We start from the raw sequence: 17,156 nt of genomic DNA, 5'->3' as shown, positions 1-17,156 counted from the left end.
ACACCCATTGGAGCTCAAGATATTCTTCAATAACTTTTTTTCTGTAGGTCATAGAGACTTGGAAGTTGGTTCCATCTCCACTAATGTGGCTATGCCCGATCCATTGGTACCACCCCCGAGCTTCTACGACCTTTGGGAGGGGTAGGGTTAGGGTTGTGATTAGTGTTTGATTTTTTGGTTGTGATTAGGGTTATGGTTAGGGATGAAAACCTATAGGAGTTCAAGATATTGTTCAATAACTTTTTTTCTGAAGGTCATAGAGACTTGGAGGTTGGTTCCATCTCCACTAATGTGGCTCTGCCCGATCTATTGGGACCATCCCCGAGCTTCTACGACCTTCGGAAATGGTGAAACCACCAAATCTATAAAAAAAAGTAGAAGGTATTTTTGAATAACTTTTCTTCTGAAAGTCCTAGAGACTTGTGCATTTCATGATTAATAAAGGGTGGCCTGCCACGCAACCACGCCGAATTTCAGCACGTTTCGAGCAAGCAGCGCGGAGTTATTCCAATTAATCCCTAATATGGGTTAGGGTTGCAATTAGGGTTAGGGTTAGGGTTGCAATTAGGGTTAGGGTTAGGGTTGTGATTAGGGTTAGGGTTAGGGTTGCTATTAGGGTTAGGGTTAGGGATGAACACCCATTGGAGCTCAAGATATTCTTCAATAACTTTTTTTCTGTAGGTCATAGAGACTTGGAAGTTGGTTCCATCTCCACTAATGTGGCTATGCCCGATCCATTGGTACCACCCCCGAGCTTCTACGACCTTTGGGAGGGGTAGGGTTAGGGTTGTGATTAGTGTTTGATTTTTTGGTTGTGATTAGGGTTATGGTTAGGGATGAAAACCTATAGGAGTTCAAGATATTGTTCAATAACTTTTTTTCTGAAGGTCATAGAGACTTGGAATTTGGTTCCATCTCCACTAATATGGCTCTGCCCGATCTATTGGGACCATCCCCGAGCTTCTACGACCTTCGGAAATGGTGAAACCACCAAATCTATAAAAAAAAGTACAAGATATTTTTGAATAACTTTTCTTCTGAATGTCCTAGAGACTTGTGCATTTCATGATTAATAAAGGGTGGCCTGCCACGCAACCACGCCGAATTTCAGCACGTTTCGAGCAAGCAGCGCGGAGTTATTCCAATTAATCCCTAATATGGGTTAGGGTTAGGGTTAGGGTTGCAATTAGGGTTAGGGTTAGGGTTGTGATTAGGGTTAGGGTTAGGGTTGCTATTAGGGTTAGGGTTAGGGATGAACACCCATTGGAGCTCAAGATATTCTTCAATAACTTTTTTTCTGTAGGTCATAGAGACTTGGAAGTTGGTTCCATCTCCACTAATGTGGCTATGCCCGATCCATTGGTACCACCCCCGAGCTTCTACGACCTTTGGAAGGGGTAGGGTTAGGGTTGTGATTAGTGTTTGATTGTTTGGTTGTGATTAGGGTTAGGGTTAGGAATGAAAACCTATAGGAGTTCAAGATATTGTTCAATAACTTTTTTTCTGAAGGTCATAGAGACTTGGAAGTTGGTTCCATCTCAACTAATGTGGCTCTGCCCGATCCATTGGGACCATCCCCGAGCTTCTACGACCTTCAGAAATGGTGAAACCACCAAATCTATAAAAAAAAGTACAAGATATTTTTGAATAACTTTTCTTCTGAAAGTCCTAGAGACTTGTGCATTTCATGATTAATAAAGGGTGGCCTGCCACGCAACCACGCCGAATGTCAGCACGTTTCGAGCAAGCAGCGCGGAGTTATTCCAATTAATCCCTAATATGGGTTAGGGTTGCAATTAGGGTTAGGGTTAGGGTTGCAATTAGGGTTAGGGTTAGGGTTGTGATTAGGGTTAGGGTTAGGGTTGCTATTAGGGTTAGGGTTAGGGATGAATACCCATTGGAGCTCAAGATATTCTTCAATAACTTTTTTTCTGTAGGTCATAGAGACTTGGAAGTTGGTTCCATCTCCACTAATGTGGCTATGCCCGATCCATTGGTACCACCCCCGAGCTTCTACGACCTTTGGAAGGGGTAGGGTTAGGGTTGTGATTAGTGTTTGATTTTTTGGTTGTGATTAGGGTTAGGGTTAGGGATGAAAACCTATAGGAGTTCAAGATATTGTTCAATAACTTTTTTTCTGAAGGTCATAGAGACTTGGAAGTTGGTTCCATCTCCACTAATGTGGCTCTGCCCGATCTATTGGGACCATCCCCGAGCTTCTACGACCTTCGGAAATGGTGAAACCACCAAATCTATAAAAAAAAGTACAAGATATTTTTGAATAACTTTTCTTCTGAATGTCCTAGAGACTTGTGCATTTCATGATTAATAAAGGGTGGCCTGCCACGCAACCACGCCGAATTTCAGCACGTTTCGAGCAAGCAGCGCGGAGTTATTCCAATTAATCCCTAATATGGGTTAGGGTTAGGGTTAGGGTTGCAATTAGGGTTAGGGTTAGGGTTGTGATTAGGGTTAGGGTTAGGGTTGCTATTAGGGTTAGGGTTAGGGATGAACACCCATTGGAGCTCAAGATATTCTTCAATAACTTTTTTTCTGTAGGTCATAGAGACTTGGAAGTTGGTTCCATCTCCACTAATGTGGCTATGCCCGATCCATTGGTACCACCCCCGAGCTTCTACGACCTTTGGAAGGGGTAGGGTTAGGGTTGTGATTAGTGTTTGATTGTTTGGTTGTGATTAGGGTTAGGGTTAGGAATGAAAACCTATAGGAGTTCAAGATATTGTTCAATAACTTTTTTTCTGAAGGTCATAGAGACTTGGAAGTTGGTTCCATCTCAACTAATGTGGCTCTGCCCGATCCATTGGGACCATCCCCGAGCTTCTACGACCTTCAGAAATGGTGAAACCACCAAATCTATAAAAAAAAGTACAAGATATTTTTGAATAACTTTTCTTCTGAAAGTCCTAGAGACTTGTGCATTTCATGATTAATAAAGGGTGGCCTGCCACGCAACCACGCCGAATGTCAGCACGTTTCGAGCAAGCAGCGCGGAGTTATTCCAATTAATCCCTAATATGGGTTAGGGTTGCAATTAGGGTTAGGGTTAGGGTTGCAATTAGGGTTAGGGTTAGGGTTGTGATTAGGGTTAGGGTTAGGGTTGCTATTAGGGTTAGGGTTAGGGATGAATACCCATTGGAGCTCAAGATATTCTTCAATAACTTTTTTTCTGTAGGTCATAGAGACTTGGAAGTTGGTTCCATCTCCACTAATGTGGCTATGCCCGATCCATTGGTACCACCCCCGAGCTTCTACGACCTTTGGAAGGGGTAGGATTAGGGTTGTGATTAGTGTTTGATTTTTTGGTTGTGATTAGGGTTAGGGTTAGGGATGAAAACCTATAGGAGTTCAAGATATTGTTCAATAACTTTTTTTCTGAAGGTCATAGAGACTTGGAAGTTGGTTCCATCTCCACTAATGTGGCTCTGCCCGATCCATTGGGACCATCTCCGAGCTTCTACGACCTTCGGAAATGGTGAAACCACCAAATCTATAAAAAAAAAAGTACAAGATATTTTTGAATAACTTTTCTTCTGAAGGTCATAGAGACTTGTGCATTTCATGATTAATAAAGGGTGGCCTGCCACGCAACCACGCCGAATGTCAGCACGTTTCGAGCAAGCAGCGCGGAGTTATTCCAATTAATCCCTAATATGGGTTAGGGTTGCAATTAGGGTTAGGGTTAGGGTTGCAATTAGGGTTAGGGTTAGGGTTGTGATTAGGGTTAGGGTTAGGGTTGCTATTAGGGTTAGGGTTAGGGATGAATACCCATTGGAGCTCAAGATATTCTTCAATAACTTTTTTTCTGTAGGTCATAGAGACTTGGAAGTTGGTTCCATCTCCACTAATGTGGCTATGCCCGATCCATTGGTACCACCCCCGAGCTTCTACGACCTTTGGAAGGGGTAGGGTTAGGGTTGTGATTAGTGTTTGATTTTTTGGTTGTGATTAGGGTTAGGGTTAGGGATGAAAACCTATAGGAGTTCAAGATATTGTTCAATAACTTTTTTTCTGAAGGTCATAGAGACTTGGAAGTTGGTTCCATCTCCACTAATGTGGCTCTGCCCGATCCATTGGGACCATCCCCGAGCTTCTACGACCTTCGGAAATGGTGAAACCACCAAATCTATAAAAAAAAAGTACAAGATATTTTTGAATAACTTTTCTTCTGAAGGTCATAGAGACTTGTGCATTTCATGATTAATAAAGGGTGGCCTGCCACGCAACCACACCGAATTTCAGCACGTTTCGAGCAAGCAGCGCAGAGTTATTCCAATTAATCCCTAATATGGGTTAGGGTTGCAATTAGGGTTAGGGTTAGGGTTGCAATTAGGGTTAGGGTTAGGGTTGTGATTAGGGTTAGGGTTAGGGTTGCTATTAGGGTTAGGGTTAGGGATGAATACCCATTGGAGCTCAAGATATTCTTCAATAACTTTTTTTCTGTAGGTCATAGAGACTTGGAAGTTGGTTCCATCTCCACTAATGTGACTATGCCCGATCCATTGGTACCACCCCCGAGCTTCTACGACCTTTGGAAGGGGTAGGGTTAGGGTTGTGATTAGTGTTTGATTTTTTGGTTGTGATTAGGGTTAGGGTTAGGGATGAAAACCTATAGGAGTTCAAGATTTTCTTCAATAACTTTTTGTCTGAAGATCATAGAGACTTGGAAGTTGGTTCCATCTCCACTAATGTGGCTCTGCCCGATCCATTGGGACCATCCCCGAGCTTCTACGACCTTCGGAAATGGTGAAACCACCAAATCTATAAAAAAAAGTACAAGATATTTTTTTAATAACTTTTCTTCTGAAAGTCCTAGAGACTTGTGCATTTCATGATTAATAAAGGGTGGCCTGCCACACAACCACACCGAATTTCAGCACGTTTCGAGCAAGCAGCGCAGAGTTATTCCAATTAATCCCTAATATGGGTTAGGGTTGCAATTAGGGTTAGGGTTAGGGTTGCAATTAGGGTTAGGGTTAGGGTTGCAATTAGGGTTAGGGTTAGGGTTGTGATTAGGGTTAGGGTTAGGGTTGCTATATGGGTTAGGGTTAGGGATGAATACCCATTGGAGCTCAAGATATTCTTCAATAACTTTTTTTTCTGTAGGTCATAGAGACTTGGAAGTTGGTTCCAACTCCACTAATGTGGCTATGCCCGATCCATTGGTACCACCCCCGAGCTTCTACGACCTTTGGAAGGGGTAGGGTTAGGGTTGTGATTAGTGTTTGATTTTTTGGTTGTGATTAGGGTTAGGGTTAGGGATGAAAACCTATAGGAGTTCAAGATATTCTTCAATAACTTTTTTTCTGAAGATCATAGAGACTTGGAAGTTGGTTCCATCTCCACTAAGCGGCCGGCTCACTTCCAATTAGCACAAGCGAGGGGTCAAATACAACATTTGCTTTCTGTGGAAAAATAAATCTCTTCATGTGGAATTCAACTAAATTTTGACTCACATTTGCATAAGCGTGACTGTGGCCTTATGCTGCGTTCGCACCAAAAGCACATTTTCGTCATTTTACTTGTGCAGGATTATTGAATTTCTGCATTGTGTGTGGTTCTACAAGATCATTAGGAGGCGCACACAGCTTGAGGAATTTCACTGTCTTCTTTAGGAGCTCTATCTGGATGACTGTGGTTTCCGGCGCTACCTGAGGCTGATCAGTTTGATGACCTGCTAAATTGGTCCTGGGATCTGTGAGTTTCATCCTTAAAATAAAGTAAAATGAAATATTACATTACAAAATAAAAAGCATTATGTCCCCTTAAACCTCAAAAATACACCATCCAACATCCTTTCTTGTTGTGCCTTTGATACAATTAACCAGAAATCAAAAAAGGAGCTTTGGGCTCTGCAGCTGGTGCAACAGGCAATACTGGGCTACATCATTTCAATAATGTGCCACTTTACCAGCAGCCACAGCCAATAGACACACATTAAAGACAGACTTTGTTGTTTGTTGTTGTCCTCACCGGTTTAACCGTGTGTGAGTCTTGTATTAGGTCGATGAATCTGTTCAACACTCCTGCTGATCTTTGCATACAAACCTCCAACATGCAAACATTCCTATCCAGGTGTTGGCCAACATGAATATCTGTGTCATTCCATCAAATATGCAGACAGCAACATGAAACACACTGGGCAAAAAAGAGACAAATGTTTATCAAGGCCCACAAGGGGAATAAAAAAAAGTGTCTTTAGTGACATAAAGCTGAGACGGGCACCGTCCTCACTGCACCATCAATCTGTTTGAGTGATTCCCCGCTTTGCTTTCATAAAACTCCACTGTCAGTTGTTAAACACCTGTTATTGATTGAAGGTACATGTCCATGTTTACTAGGGATCGTCTCCACGTTACAAAAGCTGGAGCTGTGAAGAACAAGAAGACAAAGAAGAACACTCCCATTGTTGACTCAAAGGTAAGTGCTTTTGTTTTTGATGAACTAGAGAAAGTGCCCATAATGGTGATTGCAAACACGTCCAGAGACAGGGAGAAACTTGACATCTTGTTAAATGCAGCGTAGTAACATGTGTGATTTTGATGTTCACATTTAAACTGAAGACATTTAATTTCAGTTTTGAAATATTTCACACAACAACATGTCATGTCAAAGCAGAATTGTACCATATTCATCTTTGGAAAACTCACATTCTTCATCTAAAATCAGATGCTACGTCATCAACGTCACGTTTTATATTTGTGCATGAGATAAGAAATGTAATAAAGTTTTAAAGTGAAATCAAATACAACAAAAAGTAATAATTTGTGGACATGAGAGATTCTGCTGCTCTCAAAATGTTAGAAAGTGAAATAAGATGAACCTTAAAAGTAATCAATGAAACTTTAAAATCAATCCTAAAACAAACAAGGAGCCAATGTTAAAACAATAAAAGTGTCAGGATGTGATCATATCTCTTAGGTGTAGTTAGAAGCCGAGCTGCTGAAGTTTGTAGAGACTTCAATCGTTTCAGATGATGCTTTGAATCAGCGATTCAGTTACGTAGACGCAAACTTTTTTTTTATGTAGAGCAAAGTAAATTCCCATTCCTCGTTATTGATTTGTTTCTTGCTCTTTTATCTTTTCATGTGACTTTATTTCCTGCTCTCTTTATCTTCTCATCTGACTTGTTTGAGCTGATTATCTTGGTTCTTTTGGATCTCACAGTCTCACTGTGCTCACAATTTATGAACTTGTTGCTGGAGTCGTAAGTTAAAATCCCAGTATGACCCAGAACTCAGAAAATGGTGGAACAGACCAGTACTAAAAGGCTAGTGAATGTGGATTTAGATTGGTGAGGGAGCCAGAAGCACAGGGCTCATCTGGCTTTTTGTTATGGGAAACAATAACTTACCCAGCTGTAAAGCAGGGTTTCACTGTCCAGGAGTAAACTCACTGACAGGCACCATGGATGATTTTATGGTAATCAGTTACCACATCAAACTTTTACATGTAAACATATGAATCTCACAAAGGCCGCTCACATTCCTCCTAACCACATCAATGAGGGATTCCTGATTAGCCGGGCGGTGAGTGTGTAGGTAGTTATTAGGTTTGCTAACAAGGAAAACCAATTATGTAGCAGGGTTGTGTTTCTCTAATTCTTTCTCCTGAAAAAAACACTTTATCAAGGTTTGGTTCTAATGTATATTTAGTTTTAGGGGATTAAAACCCCCAAAATTAATTACAAAGCTGCAGCACCTTTACCTACAAACCCCCGACCATCAATCCCTTGTAGAGGATGTGCTAAAGGTGCTCCCACGCTAGGAATTTCCCTCATAGTGTAATTTAAATCTACCATTGCTCTTTGGCTCCAACTCAATTATTTCTCTCAGAAAGAGATACAGAAATCCTTTATAGAAGTTTTTCAATAAAAGTTTTATGATGAAAGATGAGTCCAATAAAAAGCAATAACATGAGCACATCCTCATCAGAAAGGCCTTTGTCATATTTCAACTCTAAAGGCAACGTATGGGTCCAGGAGACTTTTATTAACTCATTAGCATGTTAATTACTCCAGCACGTTGAGGGATGGTATGTTCAGGAGCATCAGGTCCTTTTTGGTCTGCATGTGTTTCAAGCAGCTGAGATGTAACTTCAAATTGCCTGTTTCTCAATTAGACAAACTGTGGGAAACATGTTCAACTCGCTGCAGAAAAATGATATTGTCCATGTAATGAGGGAGCGGCATTAAGCCATCCTGGCTTTACTGTTTGCAAACAAGCATCATTCATGATCAATATCCACAGCTCTGAAATGTGATCCTCCAAGCTTTTCTTAGAAGGGAAATTGATTTTTATTTTTCTTCTGTCTGAGGTTTATGAGTGCAGTCGAGTACCATACACTCTCTTTTATTTATGCTTAGTTTGTTTTTTGAAATAAATCCTGCAGTAAACTTAAAACAGCCAAAGGATGAGTCTCTCTGTGTTGCATATTCGAAAGTTTTCAAAATTGTTGTTTCTCGAGAGGTGCTTATGAGAAGCCGAAGGGTGCAGAGGAAAGAACGATAAGGAAAGCTAATGCCAACGCCATCATCCAAAAGACTTTTGGTCATGTACAGAAACACACCAGAGACCCAAGTGTGTGTGTGTGCCAGAGACAGAAAGACAAAGAGGGGGAGTTTAATGGAGTGTCCCTAGGCGAGGCTCCGTTGTTCCCCCTCATCAAGCACGTCGGCGGTGCTTTAGCCCCGTAATGGCTATCGTGTGCCCTGCTGCACACTTTCCTCTCACTCATTGCTCATTCTCTAAGGCCAGGTGCACACTGGGGGGCGCGGGGGTTGAGAGGATGCACCGCATTAAGACACAAGAGGCAAATGGGTGCTGTGATAGGGGGGAGAAAAGAGATGCAGGGACCAAAAGGTAAAGGGGAGAGAGGGGGAGAACCATAGACTGTGCAGTTGTTATGAGGTCATTACAGAGAAGCACGTAACAGCACAATCTAATCTCAGAAACAAACTGCTACCAGTCTCTGAGAGGGCACTGCCTGCTCCCTAACATGCCCATCTGGATCAAATCACATATATTGTCCCACACACTCACAGCGCCCTGTGTGCACACACCTACACACACACTCAAGAACGTCTCCGACAGCAGCCATTTAGAGGAGAGGAGTGATATTTGGCCGAGCGGAGAACAGCTGAATCCCTCACTCGTACATCACTGGCAGAAACCATTACGGACAATCATAACAGTGTCATTCCGTGCACACACAACCAGGACATAAAAACAAAACGGCCCAAGCTGCTTCCTCACACGCTTCCTGTGCGTTTCAGTTTTATTTCCTCCATCTGATTAACCCAACACTTTTTAATTAGTTTGTCTCACTGAGAAGGAAAAATCCCAAAATGAAATGAATGCCTATGAATTCTGTTATTATGTTTACTGGTATCATAAATGGTTTTAGGGACATTTCAAATATAAGAATTAGTCAACTGTAAAATGGCACTGCCACTTCCAGGCTTCTTTTTGTTGGTCTCTACTGCCCCCTAATGACAGTAAAGAGACTTATTGATCACAACGTTTGGAGACTTAATCTAGAATTTAATTATTTTTTTTAGTAAAAGCAGCTTTTTAAAAACATTAACACATTTAAATTGAGTAATTTAAAAATACTAAACCTCTTATCTACACAAAAATGCCTATCCCCACAGCCTTTTCAAATTAAAAGCTGCTTAAGTGAGGCAAAATGTCATAATACTACAAACATGAACAACTGTTTCTAAACACGTGCACATGTAACACAATCTGAGAATGACAGGATGTGCAGAACTGCTCACTGAGGGAGCTTGTTTCATATCACCCACAGCCAGGGGAAATAATGTGACTACGCCTGGTGTTTGCAACGCATCATTCCCACCAATTACCAAGTGTCATGGACAATGAATAAAGTGATAAAGAGGGATGACTGACACAGAACCGGTGTTTTTTCTTAAAGCATATTGATTGCCTTGTTGCAGGGGGATTTAATTTAGTTCACCACACAATATCCTTTGACACTTCAAAAATCAAGCCATAAACACATCTGCATCAACACAGTGGAGAAAAGATTAAAAGAATTAATCACAAATTGTATTTTCAGTCAGTTTGGCTGTGCATGAACGTTCCTAAAAACGAAACACTTTGTGTATTGTTTCACGCACACAAGGTTTTATCTGGATTTGCTTACCCCCCGCCCTTTAATGATTTCATTTTCAAAAACTGATATTGGCAAGGACCACTACTTAAAGGGCCTATATGGTGCAATTTAGGTGCACCACATGTGGACAGACTGTGCTGTGAGTAAAGGGAAGTAAATGTGTTGTGTGTTTTGTTCTTTTTTCTTTGTGTTTTTGTATATCGGTATTTGTAATTATCTCTGCCAAGGAGGTTCTGTTTTCATTACGCAAAAACAGATTTCCACAAAACTGGAAGGGTGTGATTTTTGGTCAGGGAAGGAACCCTTTAAAACTTTGGTGCAGATCTGGATCAAGAGGCAGATCCAGAATTTTTCTTTTTCACTTTCTATAACATTGTGAGCGTTTTCTGACATTTTTGTTGATTTCTTAATGAAACAAATCTGGCATATTTAAAGGTCTGATATGTTCATTCACGGGCTCATCCTGAAACAAACACACTAAATAACTAATAAAAAAATACATGAAATAAGATTGAACATTTGTGGCAAAGACTGTTATCTCTGAGTCTCATCTCGCCAGACTTCTCTCTTTTTCCTCGCCCGTGTTTAATGGCTCCTGTTTGAACAGGTAACAAATAGCCATCATCGTTTCTCCACCTCATAGACCTTCTGCCTTTTATTGTCTCCTCGGCTCAGATAAGGAGTCTATTATGAGCTTCCCTTTAACTTTACAAGAATGCCGTATGACCATCATCAAACTCAAGGTCTTTCAAAGTGCTTTGGCTTTACACACTCTCCTTTTCTCTCTCTTACACACACACACTCATCAGTCAGAGAGCGATCCTTTAGTCACTTCTCTCTTTAGAAACATCTTATCAGTCCTGATGGTTCAGATTAATGATCAGCCAGAGCAGAAAGGCCCACGCAGACAGCACCATTTACAACAGTGCACTTTTAAATCAGGCACCATTCAAAAACACCATCTATTATTGCAATCCCCTTTCTCTCAAATCTAATCTCCATTAGAAAAAAAATCACTTTCAATTCTTTCACTCATCGTGTCACCAAAATGAATAAATCTGTGTCTTATCCTTCAGCCAAATCTTACAAAAGTAGTAAATCTGAACATTTTCCTCTTTTATTCTTCTACATTAGCAACCTTTCATGTTTTTGCAAGGGAGCCAACACTTTTATTCAGGGGTTTCCTTCCTAATCTTACAGTTTGTTGCTTTGTATTGACCATATCATGATATAAATCTGATCATCGCACTGCAGGTTGTTGAACCGGCAGAGCTGTGTAAACTGGGGGATGGAGGGTGCAGAGCTCAGCAGCAGCAATGGCACCGTGTGGTATAATCATTTCCTCCTGCTCTATAGGCTCCTACATTCCTGGGGTTTACCCGTCTGCCCAGGCCAGACACACACATGAACAAGCACATGCACACACTCAGCTACAGTAAACACACTGGGATAGTTGTGCACTTTATCTACAAACTTTACATATGTCAGCAAGAATACATTTGAGAGACAAAGACACACACACAGAGATATACTCCTTAAACACAATACAGTTATTGTTCCGGATATGAATCCGTGTAGAAGATACTCACATCCCATATGTTTGTTCAGACACAAAAACAACACAAAGGAAGAACCTGATCAACTATATCTGCATCTTATTCACTTCATATCACACCAGTGCTGAAGCAGGCCCTTCAGTGAATCGTCACTGGTCAACAGTGCCCTCTTCTGGCAAACGTTGCTGCCAGGTTTCTCCTCTAGCATCACAGACTCTGAGAATCACTTCATACACACCAGAACACTGTGGAATCTCAAGTTCTCCATCGATTTGCATTGAAATGTAAAAATCTTAAACCTCATTTGTCATATAAATTGACCTGCTGATGGTGACACATTCGGGTTGTTACTGTATTTTTCAGGTGGTGTTTTCATTTTCTATCATGTTTACATGTTTTATGCACAGACTAAATTTTCCATTTGTCTAAATCTAAGGATCAAAGCTGAGGAACTAACTTCACAGCAAAGAGATGATGAAAGACGTCTCATTAACTTTCAAACGCAGCACAGTATAAGTCAAGCACTGCCTGGCAATGGTGCATCATCAGAAATCAGACTGTGTAGAAAACAAGGAGTTATCTGACTCATAGTATTTGAAATCTTATTAATAATTCAGTAGCATGAATTACAGTGATGCAAGTTTTTCTGAAATCATAAAACTCATCTTTGAATGAGCTGCTGTATTTGTGGTAAGTTGGGTTCATTAAAGAGTTAAAAGGAGAGAGAGTGAAAGGAAACAAAGCAAAAATAATAATTTCACTGGACAAAGGTCTGTAACCCAAACCTAGAGAGTGCAGATGAGACCTCCTCGTGTTTATACATATGATTATGACTGAGCATTACCTCCAAAGCCAAAATAAAACAGCTGGTCTCTCTGTTGGCCTCTAGTGGTTGACTTCAGAAGAACCCTCATGCAATACCTACTGAAAGTCAAATGTGATCAAATAAACGTTTCAACATTTGCTTTGTTAACATGTGAGACAAAGTTTTGTTTCCCAAATGTTGCTCTTTAAAACATAGTTTTGTCAGCAGATATTTTCATGATTTTAAGAACAACAAATATAACATATAACAAATACAACCTAATTCTGGTTCAGCAGTGGAAGAGTTTCTGTTTGAAGATCCTTATTAAAGTGGCTTCAGCCTCATTCCACCTTCTCCAGCCTTTGACCCTGCAGTGCAAACTCAGTTTTAATGACTGATCTCATAGTCACTTCTTCTACTTCTACTACTTAACGAGTTTCCGTCACTGAATTTCCAGTTTCATTACATATCAAGTCGTGTCAAGTCAAAGTTTGTTTAAATAGACATTTTAAAAAGCCATAGCAATGGTGACAAAAGTGCTGGAGGGACTCAATATCTGAAATAAATGCAAATGTAAAAATAATTCAAAAAGCAATACAATGTTAAACACATTGTGCAAGCACGCACATGAAAGCAAGATCTAAGTGGGTCTTGAGCAATGATTGAATATTTTTAGATTCTGAGTGGTTCTGATATGAAATGGTAAACTTTACCAGAGATTAGGTGCAGCCACTGCAAAGGCCTGGTCATCTCTGGCAGAGTTCGGTGAAGCATAAATGAATGAAACAGATGTGTAAACGTAGTAGTTTGAAATAAATGATCATGTAGATTTAGTATATTTGTGTACACCCAGTGAATGACACAGTCATCATGTGAGGTGGATGCATGGAGACTGAAAACCTTTGACTCCTGAAGTTTGCTGGAACATGGCTTAATATATGTTCATAATTTTGGTTTTATAAATTCTAGCTTTTAACCATTTTTCTTCAACTGTTGCAAGTAACGTTCTTATAATTGTCTTAAAGCTGCATGGTAGATTATATCGATTCAGATATTGTAATGAAGCTTCTTCCTCAAAAACAGCTTGATGCTCTGTAGTACACGGAGAGTTGTGTGATTTATTCCAAAGAAAATCCTTCTTATTGACCCTGTTTTCAGATTTATCAAGCAAACAATTCCACAGTCTCATCATCTCACGTTTCATCTTATTGATCCAGGAATCCAATTTATATCACCCTGAACAGCCAAAGAGCAAACTTATAAAAAACAACATGCAGCTCTGCTCTGGATATAAATATATAATGCAATCTGTGACAATAATTCAGTAACCTGTTGCAACTCTCTCTCTCCCCCTGGGTGTGTATGTGTGTGTGTGTTTTATGCCAAGCCCTTGATCTTCTCTTCACATTTCAGTGCCGCCTCAGAAATCTGCTCACACTCACCATCTGGTATTCTCCTCGTTCCTCCATCCTGCACATTGAATATTTGCGTCAGAGTTTTTTTACACTACAGTGTGTCACACATATGCACAGTTACACACATTGTGAGGTAGGTAGAAATAGAACAGCTTTTGCAGGCAGTGCAAAAAAATGAATGAGATGGAGAAACACGATAAAGCTCACTAAGGTGGAGATGGGTAAAAAAAACAATAATCCTGTAATGGTACCAAAGGGATAGAGGAGACTAACACTACACAAACAAATGCACCCATGTGATCACCCACACACATTCACACAAAATTAAATTGCATTATTGAGCACAGGGACAGAACTGGATAGGATTCTAAACCAAACACACACACAAACAAACACACACACACCCACACACACACACACACACTCACACTCACACTCATACTCACACTCACACATAGATCAGCAGTGACAGTGAATCATCCCTGAAACAACTGCAGGTGTAAGAGATTCATCATTTAGCCCAAGGCTGGGCCGGACAGGAAAGAAGGCGAGACAGATGGAGTAGTTTAACCACAGTGAGAGAGGCTGACCTTCTTCTGAGAGGGGAAAACAGGGGAAGGCGACAAGAGCGCAGAGAGAGGAGGGAAAGAAAGGACGATGTCAAAGACGGAGACGACGCTTTGGAATAGCTGTCATCAATCTTCAGTATCTCTGCAGACACAGAAATCTCAGAGAGTCTGAGCGGGATTGCAGTGTGTGTGAGACGGAGAGAGAGCAGGGAGGGGAAGTAGAAAGTGAGAACAGATTATACTTATTGTACTGTATAATAGTGAGGCAGGTGCGTGAGGTAAAAAAAGAAATTCCACCAAAATCAAATAATGCAGAGGAAGAAATTACTGAGGCTGAAAGGGTGAGGAGCCGTAATCATGTTCATTCACTGCAATAAAACACCCAGTGATAAATGAAAAAACAAATTAACCTTTCAAACTGCAAGTGGATGTTATTTTGTCTGCAGGAAAGTTAAAACATTTGTATTCATCCATAAAGGCCCTAAAGCAGACAGGCTTTTCAACATTTCAGGGTTGGTATATGAATCTCCAAAAATATTTGAATTAACTATTCATTAATAAATCAACCAAGACTTTATATAAAAGCCAATAACATAAACCGGTTTATTTACTATTATCAAGAAATCAAAAACAATTTCATAAATTATGTGATAATGAAACTTTCAAGATATTTACAATTCACAGCAGAGATTCAAATTCTAAAAATGTTGCATTGAACTCAAACAGGCAGGTTATTTTAACTGCATTCACACATTATCATTATTAAACCTCATATTGTGCTAAAACTATTGTTCAAATGCTTGAAACAACTCACAGTAGAAGAATCATAGGTTTAGGGTTCTTTACAATTTGACAGTCAGGGTGGCGACACACAGGGAACACAGAGCGCTATATCATACAACAATAGCAAACATATCTAATAATAGGATGCTTTGGATGTGCCTGAACAAGAAAACACTAACAGCTGCAGTGCTTTAGATTTCCACAAAAGATAGTTTGAACCCTTTTCTGCTCTCAGTGTGTATAAGCCATAGACAGTCTATGCCGGCATAAGCAATGAAGGCAGCAAGCACTGGAGCTATGTGAGTCATAGAGTTTCATAAGAGATTACTGCAACAGAGGAAAGGGCAAAGGCAGGTAAGTAAAATAAACATGACATTAGTAAAGAAGTAAAACATGCAGTTCAAAATTCAGGTATTCCTTTTACAGACTGTCATTGCAATATAGATGGATAGATAGATAAATGAACTGAAACTCAACCGAACAGTGGCTATTGCCCATGATCCCTGGCTTCCTGAACCAGAAGAGTTGCTGCTGTAACAAACACACCAAACTCTGTTTAGAATTCTTCATATTTTAAAAGTTTCCTTGCTGAATATAAAAGATAAACGCTGGTTTTTAATAACATCAATGCGTCCTCCCTATTCTAATTCAGTGAGCAATCAAACTAACTTTGAAGCTGTTATTTTAAGGTAAAAAGGTTTCATAGTGTGTCTTTAAAAGGGCTCTGACCCTACACCAGAGATTAAGGGTGATCTCTGTCCCCCAATAAAACTTGCTCAGACGTTTTATTGTGGTTGTCTTATCTAACCGTGCTGTTTGGTTGAATTTGACTTATAGACTGAAAAGATAGGCTTGTGAGAATTTTGTGTTATATGCAGCTGCTTAGAAAAAACTGAGCCTTTTATTGATGTAAACAGACTTATACCACCATCACTAAGCTTTACTGTAGTTAGTGGTTGTAAGGTTAGTTTGTGTAATAAATGTATAATACGACATCAAATTTCAATTCTATGCTGATGGTCTTGGGGACTATTTTACATTTATATAGTGAATTGTGCAATTTTTAACTTATTCATACATTGTATTTATTAGTGCGATCAATTCATCCCACAACAACCGTCAGTAGTTTCATTTGTTACAGCTGAATACAACCAGGCCGATGAGTCTAGAGACATAGAGGGTACTTGCAGCATGAGACCAGAGGCATGTACCACACATCTGTTCTTGAATAGACTTGAACGGCTGAACACTTGAGTGGCCATTTTCCGAGCCAGCTTCCAAATCCCCCCCTTGTTCTGTGTCCTTCAGCGTCTTTAGAAATCTCTTCACAAGTGCCTGGATGAGGGTTCACAGCCAATCACACATATGTCGCGTTGTCCTTCAGAATCTAGCTTTACTTTTCTGCCATTACAACGCATTTCAATTGCATTCCAAGTTGACAGCAAGGAAACCAAAGAACCAAAGAAAAGCATAGGAACCAAAGAACAGCATAGGCCTGCATGCATTTCATAGTTGATGCCTCAGATTGTATTGAGGTTTGATTTAATCTAATACCCTGAAATAATATCTTGAAACATTTTGTTCATGTGACTCTAAGGCCCTGTCTCCCTGCACACCAGCGTTATTGTTCTTATACAGTAATTTTAATTTGTGTATTGGCCTAAATTAACTTCGTCCTGGGTGGAGATTTGTTTGAAACGCAGCTGTCAGAGTTGTCGTGTAGAGAGGGAAATCATCTTTTATGTCTTGTAACACTTCAATATATATCTATGTCTATAATATCTATAATAACTGTTCTTCAGGCTCCTGATTGGCCAGAATGATTTATGTTTAGCGCTTGTTGCTTTGACATGTTTATGCTAGCTGCATTGTC

Source organism: Paralichthys olivaceus, chromosome 1, assembly GCF_024713975.1.
Source record: "Paralichthys olivaceus isolate ysfri-2021 chromosome 1, ASM2471397v2, whole genome shotgun sequence".
Lineage (NCBI taxonomy): Eukaryota > Metazoa > Chordata > Actinopteri > Pleuronectiformes > Paralichthyidae > Paralichthys > Paralichthys olivaceus.
The sequence above is the reverse complement of the archived record's forward strand: the minus strand, read 5'-3'. Positions refer to the sequence as shown.